At 45.1% G+C, this 18,675-nt stretch overlaps 1 long non-coding RNA gene across 1 annotated transcript; it reads right to left on the reverse strand.

Annotated features, from left to right (window-relative positions):
• Positions 1-1,337: 1,337 nt before the first annotated feature.
• Positions 1,338-3,450, reverse strand: LOC123048651 (uncharacterized). The gene is made up of 3 exons (XR_006423347.1): positions 1,970-3,450; positions 1,808-1,871; positions 1,338-1,562 (listed from the first exon to the last, which is right to left on the reverse strand). It is a non-coding gene; the product is annotated as an uncharacterized lncRNA (long non-coding RNA).
• Between the last annotated feature and the right edge of the window lie 15,225 nt (positions 3,451-18,675).

Below are 18,675 nucleotides of genomic sequence, written 5' to 3' on the forward strand. Positions count from 1 at the left end.
TCACTGTCTGCCGGGTTATGACTGACTTAACACCTGCCGGTTTACCAGGTCCCAGCCGGGTTATAACTCCGGCCGGGTCATACCACGGGGTGGGGTATATCCCGACACATCGCCTGTTCCGTCTAAGCCGGTTGGCTCGCGATGAACACGACGACGCATTCCTTTCCGACCCAGCCGGTTGCCTCCCTATGAACACGACGACGGCGCAACTTCTCCGTTCCGACCCAGCCATGTACACGAGCCCTGGCGGTACGTATGCGCGAGTAGGCATTGGAGACCCCGCCTGTATGTACGTACGGGGCCGTATTTTATTTCGTGTACCCTGGCCACTGTACGTACGTGTACATGCTACGTGCGCGCCTCTACTACGACACGTGCCCTTCCTTACACGGCCACGGTTCATCACTGCAGCCTTCAGATAGACCGATCGTATGTACGTACACGTTCGCGACCGGAATGACAACGCTACGTACGCTTCGACCAGGTAGGTCCGGACTGTCAGGCACTTCCTTCCGTGCGAAGATGTAGCTGGTGGGTCCCAGCAGTCAGGGGGCGAATATTTTTTTTGCCCGTAATATGGACGCACTTCCTTGCGTGCGAAGATATAGCTGGTGGGTCCCAACAGTCAGGGGGAAATGTTTTTTTCGTGAAATACGATGGCCTGTCCGATGCGTCCCTGCTGTCAGGTGGAGGAATAATTGTTTTGCGCGTAATAAGGAGGCACTTCCTTGCTGCGGCCGTGGACCCAACTGTCAGCCTCTCAACGTATAGTACTCTTCCGATGGAAGTCGTTCGTTGACCACATTGACCATGCCGCACTGAGAGCACCAAGGCGATGGACGACGGCGAGGCCACTACAACAGGAACCCCCCTATAGCAACGCATTTTTCCGTATCTAAAAGTTCATATATGCGTTGTTAGTGTCTTTACCAACGGAATAGGATGCATTGCCTTACACGGCGTTGCTAGCGCATAATGCAACGCTTATATTGTCGTTGGTAAAAGGGACTGTTGCAAGAATACAACACATAAAAGAGAATTGTGCAACACTTCTATATGTTGGTGCTTAATGTACAGGAAACAAAATCCCATTGCTTGGCAACGAAGAATTTGCAACGCTTCAAGTTTTGGTTCATATATAGCGTAAACAATATTATTTTTAATACATATTCCCAGCAATTAAATTAATGCTTCACATAATGCTGATAATTATTTATTTCAAGTGAAGAAAAACGAGAGAAAATACTCATGGGAGACAGAAATCATATATTAGATAAAACTGTTTGATTACAATGGTAGACATTACATGAGGAAAATCATCCAAATGGGATGTATAATATAAATGTTCTCTTGATGGTGAAACTTAAATTGAAACCATGCATCAACATCCCTACAGATTAACTAAAACATAATTGAGGAACATCGTCCAACAGGAACATCATCCCTACAACTTTACTAAAACTGAAAGCATCCGTCTCCATCATCATGAACACGAACATCATCGTCATCATAGTAGTATGCTTGCCCACACACCCATATAATCATCCATTTATCTTTTGAATCTACAAACAAAAAAAACAAAATTAACTGTTAACACACAAAGCATGATGCAATTCGTGATAGAGGCAGGATATTAGTCACTTACAAAGGTTGCCATGCAAAAAAATTCTGCATTACCAAGAGTATTACAGTTTTTGCAACTCCATACCAAATATTTAGTTTTCACAAGTGCCATATCGACATGCACTATCTACAATTCATTAGTAATTTCAGCACCATCAAGCTCAGATTCAGGATCACAACTTACAATTGTAGCAATACCGGTCTCCGTTATGATTTTTCAGGCTCATTAAAAATACTTTTGGTCCTGCCTGTTAGAGAAAATCAAAGTTACCATTGGCAGAAAAATGTCGAGCAAAATAATTAAAAGAAAAGTGACATATAACAGAAAAAGTTCAGAGGCCAAGACCTATCGTGTTTGCATCTTTTCCTTTACTATATGGTCTCTTGTGTTGTCCCATGAGATGCCATCTTTGAAGTCTTTCAAGGGATAAGAGATTATAAGCCAGCTAACACTGAGTTATATTGTGCCATGTACCTGCCTGCTATTTAAAGGACATACCAATATAAATGGGGCGGGAAATAATGGAAGCGTGTAAAGAATTTAAAATGCTCAAACCATGCCACATTGTAAAAACATACGTCTAGTCAATGCACATAGAAGAAAATGGAAGGAAGCAAGGGAAAAAGCCTTTCAGCATACAACGGCTATAACCCAACATCACACACGTCATATGGTTATGAATACATTCTTCTACGGGTTAATCTCATGATGTGTAACATCTATGAAATTCTATGAAGCCTTTCACTACCAACAAAGTAGTTTTGGTGATGAACGCTTAAAATAATTAAACTTCATATGATAGCTTCAGTGTAGAACACAAAGATAAACATTTTTATTCAAGTAGTAGTATGGTACGATCAACTGCATAATTCTGAGGCACCTACTGGGAGATACTGAAGCAGTATGTTTGAGCTTTAATCAGGTAACAAAATATTACTATATCAATACCTTGGACATATTAAGCCAAAAGATAAATTAAATTTACTAAATTAGTACAAATAAAACATATTAGACAATATAAATAAGCTTTGAAGTATAAGATCCATCATAAATGAGGTACTCCCAGTACCGGCCCAGTGATTTTGCATGAAGTGCAGCGAGGACAGCAGGGAGGATCGACCATTAGTTCATCTTTACCACCAACTCCTAATAAAATAGCTAGTATATATCCAGATCAAACTCTAAATAGCACATCTGAGCAGATCAATCAGTAGTGACACTACTAAGAAAAGGAGAAGACACGGCAGAGAAAACAAGACTGTAGCATGCTCGAACAAATAATTAGGACGCCCTGTTTGTAGACTACAAATACAAATTTACTTCTCTTTTCCCCATGGTGTGTATTCTTCTTTGTAAAGGAAAAGCACGTCAAGGGAATAAAGGAGTGATATTACGAATGTAGGTAAGCATAGTACAAAGAGGAAGCATGGACCACACAAGAAGTGTCTAGAATTTGGCAAACCAGTAGAGAGAACCGTGTAGGTATATGTTGTTAATAATATGAGAAAGGGGACATCAATCAAATTCCAAAAGCCAAGTGAATAAATGGAAAACATCCATGGTTTTTTATTCCTGGAACACAATCTAGTTCAGCTATCTTTACAAAATACAGAAGTCAGATAAGTTGTAATAGGTGTAGAATTTTATCTAACATGTCACTTGACTAAATAAGTACTACTCGTCTCAGCGTAGTTTTATAAGACCTGCTTCTCTAATCTCTTCTACTGTATTTAGGGGTTACACAGTAAACATTTTCTGTTCATAAATCATAAGTAAATCGCAAGATCTGCTTGCTTCAAAAAAAATTGATATGACATGAAGCTCACATAAACATCTTTTAAAATGGCAAGCATAGCTCATGGTAGATGTACTCAATAATATTTTCAGAGTTTTCTAACAAGCAACAGTGATTGATCACCAGATTACCTTCCTTACGCTCTTGAACTCCAACTGTAGTGGGCAGAAAGCCTTATGAAGCTCTGAGTGCTAATAATGTCACCAAATGCTGATGGATGATGATGCGGAGAACTGTGGATTAGAGGCCCTAAGATCCAACAAGTACTCGGCCTTGCCATGCTCTGCACCGATGTCCTTCTCCCCCAGCGTCACAGTGGCTTAGTCGACTGAGCTTCATAAAGTTGTCAAGCTGCTCCTCAGTTTGTAGTAGCAGAGAACATAGAGATCGAAATGGTCTTTTAAGCGGATGAAAATATGCAACAAAAAGTTACCAAACTATGTCTCAAATAAAAGACAGGGAGAAAGTTTTGGGGTCATGTCCATTGCAACATATCAGTGCTTGAGTGTGATTGCATTTCTCTGCACCGAGTTTAGGTAATTATTACTTAGTAGAGAAATTTGATATTGTAACCTGCTCCGAAGTCTCGGAAAGAAATATGAGCATATGACGGCGTGAGTGATCAGGCCTACAACATAAGCAAGTGGCACCGTAAGCAGAAAGTGGAACTTTGAAGCATCAACATCAACCACGAGACTAAGACAACAAGCCTTATTATACAATCAGTCAATCACATAATCAAAGACAACAACCAACGACTGCACAATCAAGTTTCACTTCCATGGGCTGGTGACAAGCTCCTGAGCCATAACTAGAATCAATTCAATCACAGCAAGAGGCCTCAGCTAGAAGCTCCCCTCCGCACCAACCATCTATAATTCAACCTCTCGGTCATTATCAGGGACGAGCAAGTCGTAAGTAGCAATTCCCAACTAGACTGAAGTCGAGTAGAGCAACATGGGGAAAATAAAATTGGAGAAGAAAAGTGGTCCGGCTCACCACGGCAGCGCGATCGCGAGGGTTGTTGTAGCGGTAACTCTGCCCGTAGCCGCAGGCCCTCGTGCGGAGGTAGTAGACGCAGTTGGTCGTAGGGAAGCGGTGACGAGGGGCGGCGCGCCGGGAAGCAAGGTCGCAGAGGAGAGTTGACTAGGGACGGCGCGCCAGGATGGAGAATCGCAGGGGGAGTGGTGAGGGGCGGCCTTCCGAGACGGAGGATCGCAGGGGAGTGGTGAGGGGCGGCGCTCCGGGATGCAGGTAGGTTGAGGGGCGGTGGGCAGCGTGAGAGAGATCGAGAGGAACAGGGAGGCTGGGAAAAGGTAATGACCTAGATTAATTGTGAAACCAACTTGGGCCGGGCCACAAGAGTCTGGAGTTGTGGAGCACACATCTACAACGCATATTCTACAATGCTTATTATCTGTATCTGTTGTGAATTTTGCAACATACAGTGAAAACGTTGTAGAATATATGTTGCATTATAGGGGGTTTTCTTGTAGTGGGCCTAGGAAGGGAACAACACGGAGCCGGGAAAACGCGGCAGTGGATGCCCACGCGGAGAGGAGTACGAGGGTTCACTAGTTCGGCTGCGGTGTGAGGCTGCCGTCGCCGCGGGGCCTGGCCTGCGGTGGGAGTAGTAGGGGGCGGTGGGGCCTCCGCAGCAGCACAGCCGGCCATGGGAGGCAAGAGCACGCGGTGGTTTGGATGGCTGGAGCAAGAAAATCAGAGGTTGAAGAAGCAGGACGACTGTTGGATGTTAACAATCCAACGGTCACTGGTGATAGAATCGTTTGTTAACTAAGTTGACAAAGCCCTCCGTCTGCGTCAACTTAGTAGGCCCACAAGTCAGCCTCCCACTATGGTGGGTCCCTGCTAGCAGGGGGAGTATTCATTTTTGTGTGCGTAATTAGGAGGCACTTCCTTGCGTGCGAAGATATAGCTGGTGGGTCCGAGTTGTCAGGGGGAGTATTCATTCTTTTTGGCGTAATAAGGAGGTACTTGCTTGCCTGCGGCCATGGCCCATGTGGGTCCCAACTGTCAGCCTCTCCATGTACGTCCCTCTTCTGATGTTGTCATTTGTTGACAACGTTGATCACACCATGCCGAGAACACCAGCGCGATGGACGACGGCGAGACCCAGGAAGAGAATGACCTGGAGGCGGCGAAGCCACAGCAGTGGAGGGATGTGGGTGAGTATAGGGATGGCCTGGCCAGCGGTGGGAGTGATACGTCTCCAACGTATCTATAATTTTTGACTGTTCCATGCTATTATATTATCTGTTTTGGATGTTTATGGGCTTTACTAAACACTTTTATATTTTTTTGGGACTAACCTATTAATCCAGAGCCCGGTGCCAGTTTCTGTTTTTTCCCTTGTTTCAGTGTTTTGCAGAAAAGGAATATCAAACGGAGTCCAAACGGAATGAAACTTTCGGGAGAGTTATTTTTGGAATGGAAGCAATCCAGAAGACTTGGAGTGTACGTAAGGGAAGCAACGAGGAAGGCACGAGGCAGGGGGCGCCCCCACCCCCCTGGGCGCGCCCTCCACCCTCGTAGGCCCCTCGTGGCTCCCCTTACCGACTTCTTTCGCCTATATATATCCATATAGCCTAAAACCATCGGGGAGCAGAATAGATCGGGAGTTCCGCCGCCGCAAGCCTCCGTAGCCACCAAAAACCAATCGGGACCCTGTTCCGGCACCCTGCCGGAGGGGGGGATCCCTCATCGGTGGCCATCTTCATCATCCCGACGCTCTCCATGATGAGGAGGGAGTAGTTCACCCTCGGGGCTGAAGGTATGTACCAGTAGCTATGTGTTTGATCTCTCTCTCTCTCGTGTTCTTGATTTGGCATGATCTTGATGTATCGCGAGCTTTGCTATTATAGTTGGATGTTATGATGTTTCTGCCCCTCTACTCTCTTGTAATGGATTGAGTTTTCCCTTTGAAGTTATCTTATCGGATTGAGTCTTTAAGGATTTGAGAACACTTGATGTATGTCTTGTCATGCATATCTGTGGTGACAATGGGATATCACGTGATCCACTTGATGTATGTTTTGGTGATCAACTTGCGGGTTCCGCCCATGAATCTATGCATAGGGGTTGGCACACGTTTTCGTCTTGACTCTCCGGTAGAAACTTCGGGGCACTCTTTGAAGTACTTTGTCTTGGTTTGAATAGATGAATCTGAGATTGTGTGATGCATATCGTATAATCATACCCACAGATACTTGAGGTGACATTGGAGGTTCTAGGTGACATTAGGGTTTTGGTTGATTTGTGTCTTAAGGTGTTATTCTAGTATGAACTCTATGATGGATCAAACGGAAAGAATAGCTTTATGTTATTTTACTACGGAATCTTGAATAGATCGATCAGAAAGGATAACTTTGAGGTGGTTTCGTACCCTACAATAATATCTTCGTTTGTTCTCCGCTATTAGTGACTTTGGAGTGACTCTTTGTTGCATGTTGAGGGATAGTTATATGATCCAATTATGTTATTATTGTTGAGAGAACTTGCACTAGTGAAAGTATGAACCCTAGGCCTTGTTTCCTAGCATTGCAATACCGTTTACGCTCACTTTTATCATTAGTTACCTTGCTGTTTTTATATTTTCAGATTACAAAAACCTATATCTACTATCTATATTGCACTTGTATCACCATCTCTTCGCCGAACTAGTGCACCTATACAATTTACCATTGTATTGGGTGTGTTGGGGACACAAGAGACTCTTTGTTATTTGGTTGCAGGGTTGCTTGAGAGAGACCATCTTCATCCTACGCCTCCCACGGATTGATAAACCTTAGGTCATCCACTTGAGGGAAATTTGCTACTGTCCTACAAACCTCTACACTTGGAGGCTCAACAACGTCTACAAGAAGAAGGTTGCGTAGTAGACATCAGGGAGTAGTAGGGGGCGGTGAGGCCTGCGCGGCAGCACAACCGGCACGGGAGGGGGGAGCAGGCGGTCCCGCCGGCGCTGGATTTGGCGGCTGGAGCAAGAAGATCAGAGATTGAAGAAACACGACGACAGTTGGATTGACATGCAACGGGTACATCTACTAGAATCGTTTGTTGTTGTATATAATAAGTAAAAAAATCTTGCATACGCGTTAACTTAATAGGCCCATAATTCAGACCATTCCCTATTTTTTAATAATTTATATATAGCTCATTGCAACTTCTTATGCAATTTATTGCAGTCCGTTTTTTTGTTGGCCAGGGCCAGGGTTAAAAACTTAAAAGAATTTTCGCATATTTCTGTGGGTTCCAAACTATTTTTGATACTGAATGTCGAGCCAGATTTAAAGTACTTTGAATATATATTTGATTTAGGTTAAAGCCCAGTGAAATTGGAATCTAAAAATGTGTAAAAATTTAGAAATTATAAAGTAATTGCCAATTTGTCATCTGTTTTTTATATTTAAAGCCCATTTCATATTACTTTCAAGATTTGCAGGCGTCTTGAAAGAGTTGCAACCCATCAGGGCGTAGAAAAATAAGTAGGCCTGGATTGGGTATTCTTCAGAAAAAATAAACTGGGCTCATTTTTACAAACAAAAAATATAAGCCTGGGTTGGTCATGTGGTGAACATAAAATATAAGCCTGGGCTAGACGGGCCACAACCCAGTTGAAACCCTGCTCCGTCTCAACAATAACAAAAAATACTGCTCGAGTAGCTGCGTCCCAGGTGTCAGCCGATCTTGTGTTGTTCACTTGTCTATTGACTATATACGCTGACAATGTCATGGGTCCCAGATGTCAGGAAACCACTAGCAGGAAGCATTTTCTTTTTCCATACGCAAACAATGGAGTATATATATATAAATGAGGAACTTCCTTGCGTCCGGCCATGGACATGGTGGGCACCTTACTGTCATCCTCTCCACGTACAGTCCTCTGCCGATTCCTCTTGTTTATTGACCATGTTAACAATGCGAGGGCAGCGCCGCGGCGAGAGCAGCAAAGCACGCGGAGGACGATGGCGAGGCCTCGGAGCTCGGCGCTAAAGATTTAGGAGACGGTGGGGCGGCGATGCGTGCACTGAGGTGCAGCCAGCCGTGGGAGGCGGAAGCAGGCGGCCCCGCTGACGCTGGTTTGGTTTTGGCGGCTGGAGGAAGACACGACTGAAGAAACACGACAGATTGTAAAAGCAGCAGGAGTACCTAACAACCTTAACTGAAACCAGCAGGGGCACTTAACAACCATAGCTGAAAGCAGTATGAGTACTTATACAGGTTCAACCATACAAAGCACGCCTCGAACAGTGCTACTTTGCCTACAGTTAACCAAAGGGTGAGGCCGCCAAGCCCTGGGACAAGGCCCAGGCGCCACCCCGCGCATCCACAACCTTCTGAAAGCGGCTTCATCTCGCAATGCGGTCAATAAACACGATATTCGCTTTAGAGCCATGGAAAAGCAGGAACATAATCTTCTGTCCTATTCTCCAAGATGGACGGGCCTTCATTATTTGAGACCACCCATGAATAAGAATCTTTTCACCTCCAAGGGGAATGGAGTAGGTCGACATAAACATCATGTTGTGACCAAGCGCAAGTCTGACCCGACCATGGTCAGGCATCTGTATAGGAACAATAGACCTGGGCATTTCCTGTTTCAAGAAGATCACAGCTATAAAACTGTGCATAAGCAAGAGTTTATGAACAACATATATTACAAAAAACAGCTCGTACCATAAGTTTCTCAACACAGTTGGACCTGTTCAACGAGTGCAGCAGTGGCACACATATCCCACGTGGCATTCCACCATTGAAACGCCCCACAAGGACCTCAAGACGATCAATAAAGTGTAGGAACTTGTGGATGTCGTCCAAGTCAACTTTAGTGCCATGAGTAACAGCTGAGTTCTTATAGAATAACAAACGAGTAGCCTGCTTAACTCTAAAAAAACCTACACGTGCCACGAATTATAAGAAAATATTAGTTAGAAGTAGCATCTTCGTGAGAGATTCGTTGCTACTTCTAAAGTAAAATTGTGATTAGTTAGATAGGATAGGTGGATTAAGAAGTAATCGAGGCAAGAAGAAAGAACCAGATACAAAACTAACATGGATGAACAATTGGAATGACGTCGGGGTGGAAGATCGCAGTGAAGATGAGACCAGGTTCTGCTATTTCCATCAACATTCGTGCGCCAACTTTCAGTCCGTAACACTTGAGAAAGTTTATCCAAGTTCGGCCATAAAAAAAGCGGCGATCTTCTTGGTTCATGAACCCAACTCGAAACTTATATCCATGGCTTGTCTTCACTGTGACCATTAAACTGGTGTATTCAGTTATGGCAAGGCCGAGCATCTTGAGTACATGTGTTCTGACAGAGCAAGGAATGCACTGCAGGAAAAATAATATGAGAACACAATGTATTCCCTATATCCAAATCTAGAAATAATTTCCTCCTTCACGTCAGTGTTGACCATGGTACTAGTACCTTTTATCCAAATATAGCAATCCAAATTTCCAAATTAGTCGACAGCATGTTCAAAAAACTCCACCCTCCCGGATAGAGAAGAGGATTCTAGGAACATACTGTGCGTGTTTTAAAATCCTGTGTTAGGATGAGAAGGAACAAGTGTGGCGTCTTGCCGAGGACGCAGAAACCTGTAGGGTCCTCGCACTTTGGGCACTGCAAATGAAACATACTAGATTCAGTAGGAAGAAGAATGCATCAACGGCGGCGGCTGCCATCCTAGGAGTACCCGTGACCAAGGGACTTGGATTTATCGGGGATGGATGAAGAATTAGTACCAGGTTCTCCATGAGAAAACCCTATGCAATCGCTGAGCGGGGGTTTTCTCTGAACAAGCAGACGAGGGAGAAGGGGATTCAGGACCAGTGAAATATTGCCGCTTCGTCCGTCCAGCTTACTGCTAAAGCTGGAAAGGTGGGGTTTTTTGTGATTTGACGGCTCATTGGGAATTACTCCGGTGCTACGACCGAGGTGTGTCTACCGTGCAGTTGTGCACTCTAGTTTGGTGCATATGGAACGTGAACCCCGTTGCCAGATGCTCCACATATCAGCGAAAGGAAGTAGAAAGACAGGAGTAACTAGTTACACATAAATATATTTTCCACAGAGAGATACTCTCTCTGTAAAGAAATATAAAGATCTTTTATATCACAACTTTATACATAAGAAATATCAAGGGGAATATATATAACATGCATAATTATAAAATATAGAGTTTTTTTAACACGGGATAGACGAGTTGGTGATGATGGTGTGCCTGCCATCCTGCAATATAGACCGTCCGATTTATATCCGACGGATAGGAAGGAAACTATGGCAATTTTGCAAAAAGGTACCCACACATCTCTCCACATTTGCAAATAAGGCCTTCCCTCGTTCATCCTTTTCTCTCACAAGATAAAATACTCATACAAATGCATCTTGATGTTACGTGCAACGCACGGGCATTATGGGGGTTCAGCTCAGAAATACTCATGTAGGCTCACGGTTCTGGACTTTGGGCCACAGGCCGATGGGCCTACATGTTTGGGGGCCCATGTGTTCTACATCAGCGCTTTTCATATTGCAAGCGGTCGGTACGGTGCTAGTTTTAGATGCTGTCGCAAGGCGAATACACAAAATTGAATAAAGCACGACAGTTGTTGGAATGAAATTAAACGATAGTTCCTAACAAGCAATCAGAGTTGCAATTCTATCAACGATACTATCATACTACTTATACACACAGGACACTTGTTTCACCATGCTAGAGTATTACATCAAAATCTCTTGGTGGAAAGATTAGTTCGGCAGTTGCGTGCTGCTACTGAAGAATTTCAAAGTTGATTTGCACCAGCTCTCCTTGCCGAGAAAGTTCGATTTTGACATCATCCCCTACCGCAAGATATGATTTAGATCTGAACCTTGTCCATCCTTTAGCATCAATCATCATGCGACCATCCTTTGTACTTACGGTATATTGAGCAGGTTCACTCACACCAAGGTTGCGCATGGTAAGAGAAACTTGGCCACGGTCGCCCAGATTGTTGAACGACTCCCTCGTTGCTCTAGGAATTCTCCGTTTGCAAACAAGAAGACATACACAAACAGTTAGATCAACATAGTGAATCATGTGAAACAACAGGGAAAGAAAAAAGAATGAAGCATCACTTGGGCGGCCAATGCTTACCAAGAAGGTGGACATGTCAGTTTTTGTAAGGACTTTGGTATATGAAGTGCGAACTCCAGCCCAGTCTGTTGCCGGTGCAATTGTTGGTTCCGTTGCCGCTGCACGGGCCGGAGCAGATGCAAGTGCAAGTGTTGGTGCAGGTGCCGAAGCCGTTACTGGTGCCCGTGCCGGTGCGACTGGTAGTGCCACTGCTGCTGCCGGAGATGGTGCTCCTTGTAGAGCTGGTATCGGTGTTGGAGAAGGTGCTAGTGTCGATGCCCGATCCTCCGGTAGATTAGCCTGATCCGCTGACGCGGTCGGTGCCCAATCCTCAGCTGGATCGGACTGAGCTGCTGCCGCTGTCAGTGCAAGAGAAACTGCCAGTGCTCGATCCGTTGCTGAAGGTGGTACCGATGTGTGAGACAGCGGCGATCGTGTCTGATCTGCTATGATCAGCTTTCTAACTTGACTAGGCTCCGTGACCGTGATCCAGTCTTTTTCTTCATTTCTTTTAAACGCGAGAAGGACTAATTGGGGCGTGTTTATTAAACCAAACTACAGTTCATCATAGGGATTCAGCTTGTACTCAGACAACAGACTAATCCAATTTTTTCCAGCAATATAAGTGATGGACAGTGCCTTCGTTACTGACACGACATAATAAGTGAAACCTGCAAAAATATCCATCGTAGAGCAAACCTGCATCGTAAAATTGCAGCAAAAGAAAGAAAACAATACATTAAATCAATAAAATTTAGAGAGTAAATCAACAAGATTTACTTGATGTGACATGAGTGAATCCTTACTAGGAAATCACTATGTTGAAGTACTAAACAGAAGATTGGTCGTCCAACTACGCGTGGCATCCAGGGCCCCCGCCTACTCCCACAAGCAGGACAGTCCAAAGGTCGTGACAAATCGTATGGACGGAACATCCATGGGACTGGAAATCCTGGTGGGTGCGATAACCCCTGCAATGCATACAGATATTGGAGTGTAGCCAAAATTGATTAGCCGTCCTCACAAAAAAGATGATCTGGATACTTCAAAATATATAGACTAAGTTGAGTGGACAGACATTAACATAGACAGTTCTCAGGACTCACCACACACCGAAAGCGGCAGTACTAAACAATACAGGGTTCACAAACACAAATCATGTACTGAACAATAGTACTTACTACAACAAGCAAAGTTGCACTAACTAAACTCTGCAGACTATTTCTTGCCACCGACCTACGGGATGAACCCCGCATAACTGACTAGGCCATGGACTTCGTGAGAGATGTCTACTGGCACCATCACCATCTCCTCAACCATGGAGAACCTAACAGTGTGGTCTTTCCACTCATGAACATGATGATGAAGACATGGCGCATCAGATTTGTCGGGAAGCTTTACACAGACCACACCCTTTGTAATCGAAGGCACAGCCAGGAAGTTGTTGTGGTCAAGTACAACCTTGAGAACATGCCTGACAACAATGCTACAGGAAAACACTAGTTCAGGACACGTGGCAACAAGGACACAATAGCTGGATAGTTTAGCAGTAGAACTCATCCTCAGGTCTTCCAGTTCACACTGCATGACTTTGAGAACTTCATCTCCACCGCGGACCTGGTTCTAATTCAAACAGAAACCAAATATTTTATTACTACCTCCGTTCAGAAATATAAGATGATTTTCGATATTTTACTCCGTACATGACTACATATATGCACAGAAATGAGTGAAGAAAGACACTAGAACATGTCTTCAAAGGCATGAGAGCAGAGGGACTACTTGCAATATCCATAACACAAGTTACTGATGCAAATATACCCTCTTCCAAGGTAGCATTGATGTTCATAAAGTAGTTGAAAGTAATCTATAAGAAATCAGTGTCAACCTCTCGCATGTTTTGGTCAAAAGAGGAATTTAGAACCGCCATTTGGCACACAAAAATCACATGCAAGATCACCCAGAAAGGGGTACTACTAGTACTAGTACTGCGTGTTAGATGAAAAAACACGATCAAGATCGAGAAAATGATCGTCAAGAAGAGATATTACCTGGACTTGCTTAATGAGGGATCCCGGAGAGGGGGCTTGGACTGGGCGATGGCTTTGAGCTTGTCTGCAGTAGTCTCCATAGGGTGCTTGCGCTTCTTCGTACCATGAGCCTCGACTGTTTTTGCCAGAGCCATAGACATCACTTCGGCCGGTGCTCCAGCTTCCATCAAGAAACTGTCAAATAGATATAAAAGAAAAGAAACCATAATCACAAACCCAAAAGAAGAATAGAGAGGGAGTTATAGGATCAGTCTCGGGGTTACAAGATCGGGCCTTGGCCAGAATCAACACCATTGATGCACTCACCTTTCCTTCTTTGGGAGAGAAGAACAATGACAGAAGCAGGGCCGGGTTTTCTTGAAGAAATGATGAACAAGATGAGGGAGAAGCGAGGGTTGGGTAGAGAGGAAGCTAAGAGAGTTGAGTGAAATGATGGTTGCTTCGTCCGTCCAACTTACTGCTGGAAAGGAGGTGGTTTTGTGATTTGACGGCTCATTGGGCATTTACTGCGGCGCTTCGATCGGGTTAGTCTACCGTACAGTTGGGCACTCTACTACGGAGTAATTTAGTGCATGGCTGGTGGACCCCCATGCCGGCTGTCACACACGTCGGCGAAAGTAAGTAGCAGGGTTCCCGATGACCATCGAGGAGGATCCGCATGGTAGAGAGAGTCCACTGTTTTTTCTGAAAAAATGATTACAGCAAGCATTTCCACTCTTACGACGGAGGAGTGCGAAACACGGTAGCCACTCGAACATACACAGTGCTCCTACTACTAGGCATGTGCAGTGGTTCATACGTCAGTACTACATAATCTTGTTGCTAGTGTAGTAAGATATGACGATAACAAATGATGTTGTGCGCATGTCAACTATATGAACAGTAATGTAACATAGTACCGCTTTTTCGACTGTCCGGTCGAGAACGAACGGTGAGATCAATGTTGGCAGAACTAGGTCTACAGCGCACGGAGAGTACGGTGCTACAGTACTCCACGAAACATGAACCATATGAAGCACGAAGACTCAGTGTTAGGCAGGGTGTATGAAGGATGCACGGGATGCGAGCAAAAGTTCCCTTCTCGACCCACTTTTAAGTGTTTGGCAGAGTGCATGAAGGGTGCATGAGTCCATACTAGTAGGTTAACACAAATACAAGAAGAGGGAACAACTATATTGAGATGAGAATGCAACCAAACACACCCACACGCTTTGTGCTACAGTGACTGATCTGCACCGTCTGATTTTGATCCAATGGTCATGTTGCGCCGAGACATGGACATGCCCATCCAGAGGACACCTTAAACACCAACGAAGTCCCTCTACTTCTCGAGGCGCACGATGTTGATGATGCAGGGTGCAACGGCCTGCAGAGCACGCTCCCGGTCGACGGGAGCCGCTCGTCAAAGACGGCGTCCAATGGCACGAATGGATTCCAGTGATGGAGCCCTGAGAGGATTCGCCCGGGAACGGCGACGGCAGCCCGCAACCCCTCCTTGTCCAACTCTGCCCCCCCCCATCGCGTGGAGACGGCTCAGCTCCTCGGAGATATAGGTGAAGAAGGAGACCAAGTCAGGAAGCCGCAGCTCATTGAAGTCGACGGGGTGGTCGAACGGGTTTAGCCCGACGGCCGCAACACGTGCGTGGCAACTTGGTCCACCAAGTGGCTGAGGCGATCCTGGACCTCGTCACGATCGGCCCGCTCGCGCTCCGGCCGCCTCCCCTGACGGCCTATTATCTCCTGCTTTCTGTAGCAACACCGCCAACGCCTCGAGCATCTTTGTGGTGGACGCCTGCCGCTTTTGAAGCTCCGTGAACTCCCGCACATAACGGAGGAGCATGGCACTCCTCTCCTCCTTGAGCTCACGGAGCTCGACGTCCTTGGCCCTGAGCTCCGCATCCTTGGCCTCGAGCTCCTGTGTCAGGCGCCTCACCTCAGACTCTGTGATCTGCTGCGCCGCCATGGCACCAGGTAGAAGCAATGGGGAGAGGAAGCAAAGGGGGCAAAATGGCTGAAAGGCAATGCAATCTACGGGAAGGCGGAGGGAGCCAGCCGAGGAGCGGGGAATCTTTAAGTTTTCACCATGGGAAAACACCAGTCGACGACTTCTCACATCAGGGAGCAGTGGGTTTTACAAGCGGAGTCATCGTGACTAATTACTGCCGTGCCTGCTCCCATCAATCAAAAAATTAAAAATCCTGCCGCGCATACTCCCGTCAATCAAAAAAATTAAAAATCCTGCCGTGCCTGCTGCACCCAAAGTCTAGAGCAACGCCGCGGTGGATATTTAAATTTACCTGCCGGCAAGGAGATAAAAAAGGGTGAAAAAACAAATGTGGCGGCGGCCTAGCTAATCGGTCGCACTAGCCCAACTAGCTAGCCACCGTGCTTCACTGATGTACTCGGCAGGAAAGGTGGTCTTTCGTGATTTGATGACTCATTTACTTGCTTTGGCGCTACGATCGAGGAGGACCTAGAAAACGCGCGATCGCGCGTCCCACGTCTCGGCAAGGAAGAATATATGCGTGCACCACCCGGGAGGACCCCGAAACCGCGAGGTAGGGTGTGCCACGTCTCGGCACGGAGGAAAAATGTGCGTGTAAAAATATACTGTATCAGACGTAGTACTACCTATGGTTCGACCTCGGGACCCAGCCAGGTGGTCGAAAACACCCCACTAGCCACACAACTACATCATGCTAACGTGGCACGGAGGATAGGTGTGGTTAGTTCCCTCTCGACCAGCCACAACGTCTCTTGTTCTAGGCGATTCTTCTATTTTCCAAGCTTTTTTAGTTATAATAACACCACGGCAAGCTAGCGCCGCTCTTCGTGTGTGCCCGTGCGTCTAAAGGTTAGACGATGGAGAGGAGAGAGAGATCACAGACCTGGGACCCACCAGTAAGTGAGTCAACGGTCATGCATGTGTTGACGAGGCACTCCCTCTACTCTACTCAACGTAATATTGTATAAAATCAAGTTATGGGACAAAGCCAACAACCGTTGTTCTTTCAGGCTATCGACTTACGCTTTGTAGTCCAGGTTGCCAGTTCGAATCTCATCTTTCAGATTTGTTAGTTTTAGGTCCAAATTTGATCAATGACAAGTGGGACCCCCGTGTGTTGTTCCGATATTTCAGTGTAGGATGGTTTTTTTGAACAAACACTTTGCGCGGTTAGACAAGTAACGGCACGAGTTACACGTATTTTGCAAGTTTATGAAAAAAATGACAACGGCATAGAATATCACATCCACCCCGCAGCTTAGATGCTATGGTGATACGAGTTTTTACATCATTGGAAGTGAGATCCAATGGCTTGGGAGTAGTCTTTGTAATTATGCGCAATTTCTAAACTCTCCAAAGGTTTTTTTGCAAATAAAACATTCAGGCCTCGTGTGTGCCGCTGCATCTTGGATCCAATGGCTCCCCGTTGCTCATATTAGGTGCTCCTGTAGCTTAATTAGCCGCTACGGTGATACGAGCATCTAGGTCGTATGATCTATGATCAGATGGCACATGCGTAGTACTTGTACTTTCTGCGCAATTCCCAAACTCTCTCAGTCGTATATTCCAAAAAATTCAAACCTCCTATTGTGGGCCGTTAGATCTCCATGAACTCGTATCACCATAGAATCTATGGTGCGGGAGCACCTCATATTCTCCCGTGCGAGAAAACATCAGGTGCTCTCACAGCTTGGATGCTACGGTGATACGAGCCTCGAGGTCGTTTGATCTGAGATCCAATGGCATCTGAGCAGTCTTTGTGCTTGTAAGCAGTGGCCGCACTCTTTGGGGGCTTTTCTGCATAAAACCATTCGAACCACCAAGGAGTTGTTGGGTCAAAAATCCAATGGCTCCGAAGAGCTTGTATCACCAAAGCATCTAAGGTGTGGTAGCACATGATATTCTTACATACAGGAGAACATGATGTCCTCCTTCATCTTAGATGCTACGGTGATACGAGCTTTGAGGTCGTTGGATATGTGATCCAAGGGCATATGAGTAGTTTTTGTACAAATTGTGTGCAATTCTCAAACTCATTAAGGTTTCCTGTAAAAATATTAAGACATCACGTGAGCTGCTATATCTCAGATCTACAAGCTCCAAGCAACTCGTTTGAGCATATAGCATCTAAGGTGTGGGGGCACATGATATTATCTCGGGGAGGAGGGGGTGCACAACCAATCGGTGTTTGGGAGCTAGGGTGGGGACAAATATAATCTAAACAATCCTAAACAGAGCTTCACAAATTTATCTAAGGTCGAGGGGTTAACCCCCGAAAATCTAGATAGCTCCGCCTAAACACAACATTTGCATGTATTTTAGTACTAGACTTAATATTCATGTTTCAGTTTCCTGTTCATTTTAAATATTGAATTGAGGACCATGAATGTCTTACATTTTACTCCCTTCGTTCCTAACTATTAGTCTTTTTAGAGATTTCAAATGGACTGGCACATACGGATGTATATAGACATATTTTAGAGTGTAGATTCACTCATTTTGCTCCGTATGTTGTCACTTGTTGAAATCTCTATAAGACTAATATTTAGGAACAGTAGGAGTCTTTTTGAATTTGTGTCATACATGCATGGTTTGGAAAAATAGATGCACTATACTTATTGGATTGTTGTTGTGTTCGTGTGTGTGTGTGTGGTCATATGCTTGATACATACAAAGTTTTCTCACCACCATATTGTTCATCTTTTAAATTTGAATTTGCAATGAAAAACTTACTAGGGATACCATGAAATGTGAAATCCACCCTGAGATCACTATATCGCAAACTCACTCTAATTCAAGAACTCGTCATAAATCAATTACCACGTCGAGATTACTATTTGTAAGGAAAATACGGGCATTGTAATACACATAGATTCGTTCGGAAATTTAAAATATTCCTTTCGTATTCTTATATGGTACCCAATGGCGTACCAGCAAGACCTTGGCTCGTGTGGTCCTAAAAAAAACCGGGCTCTTGTCCTTCTGGTGGCGTGCGTGGTACGCACATTAGCCAACCCCAACCAGTCGAGCCTCCGCGTTTCGAGTCGAAATATCTGGCGGC

Source organism: Triticum aestivum, chromosome 2D (assembly GCF_018294505.1).
Source record: "Triticum aestivum cultivar Chinese Spring chromosome 2D, IWGSC CS RefSeq v2.1, whole genome shotgun sequence".
Taxonomy (NCBI): Eukaryota; Viridiplantae; Streptophyta; class Magnoliopsida; order Poales; family Poaceae; genus Triticum; species Triticum aestivum.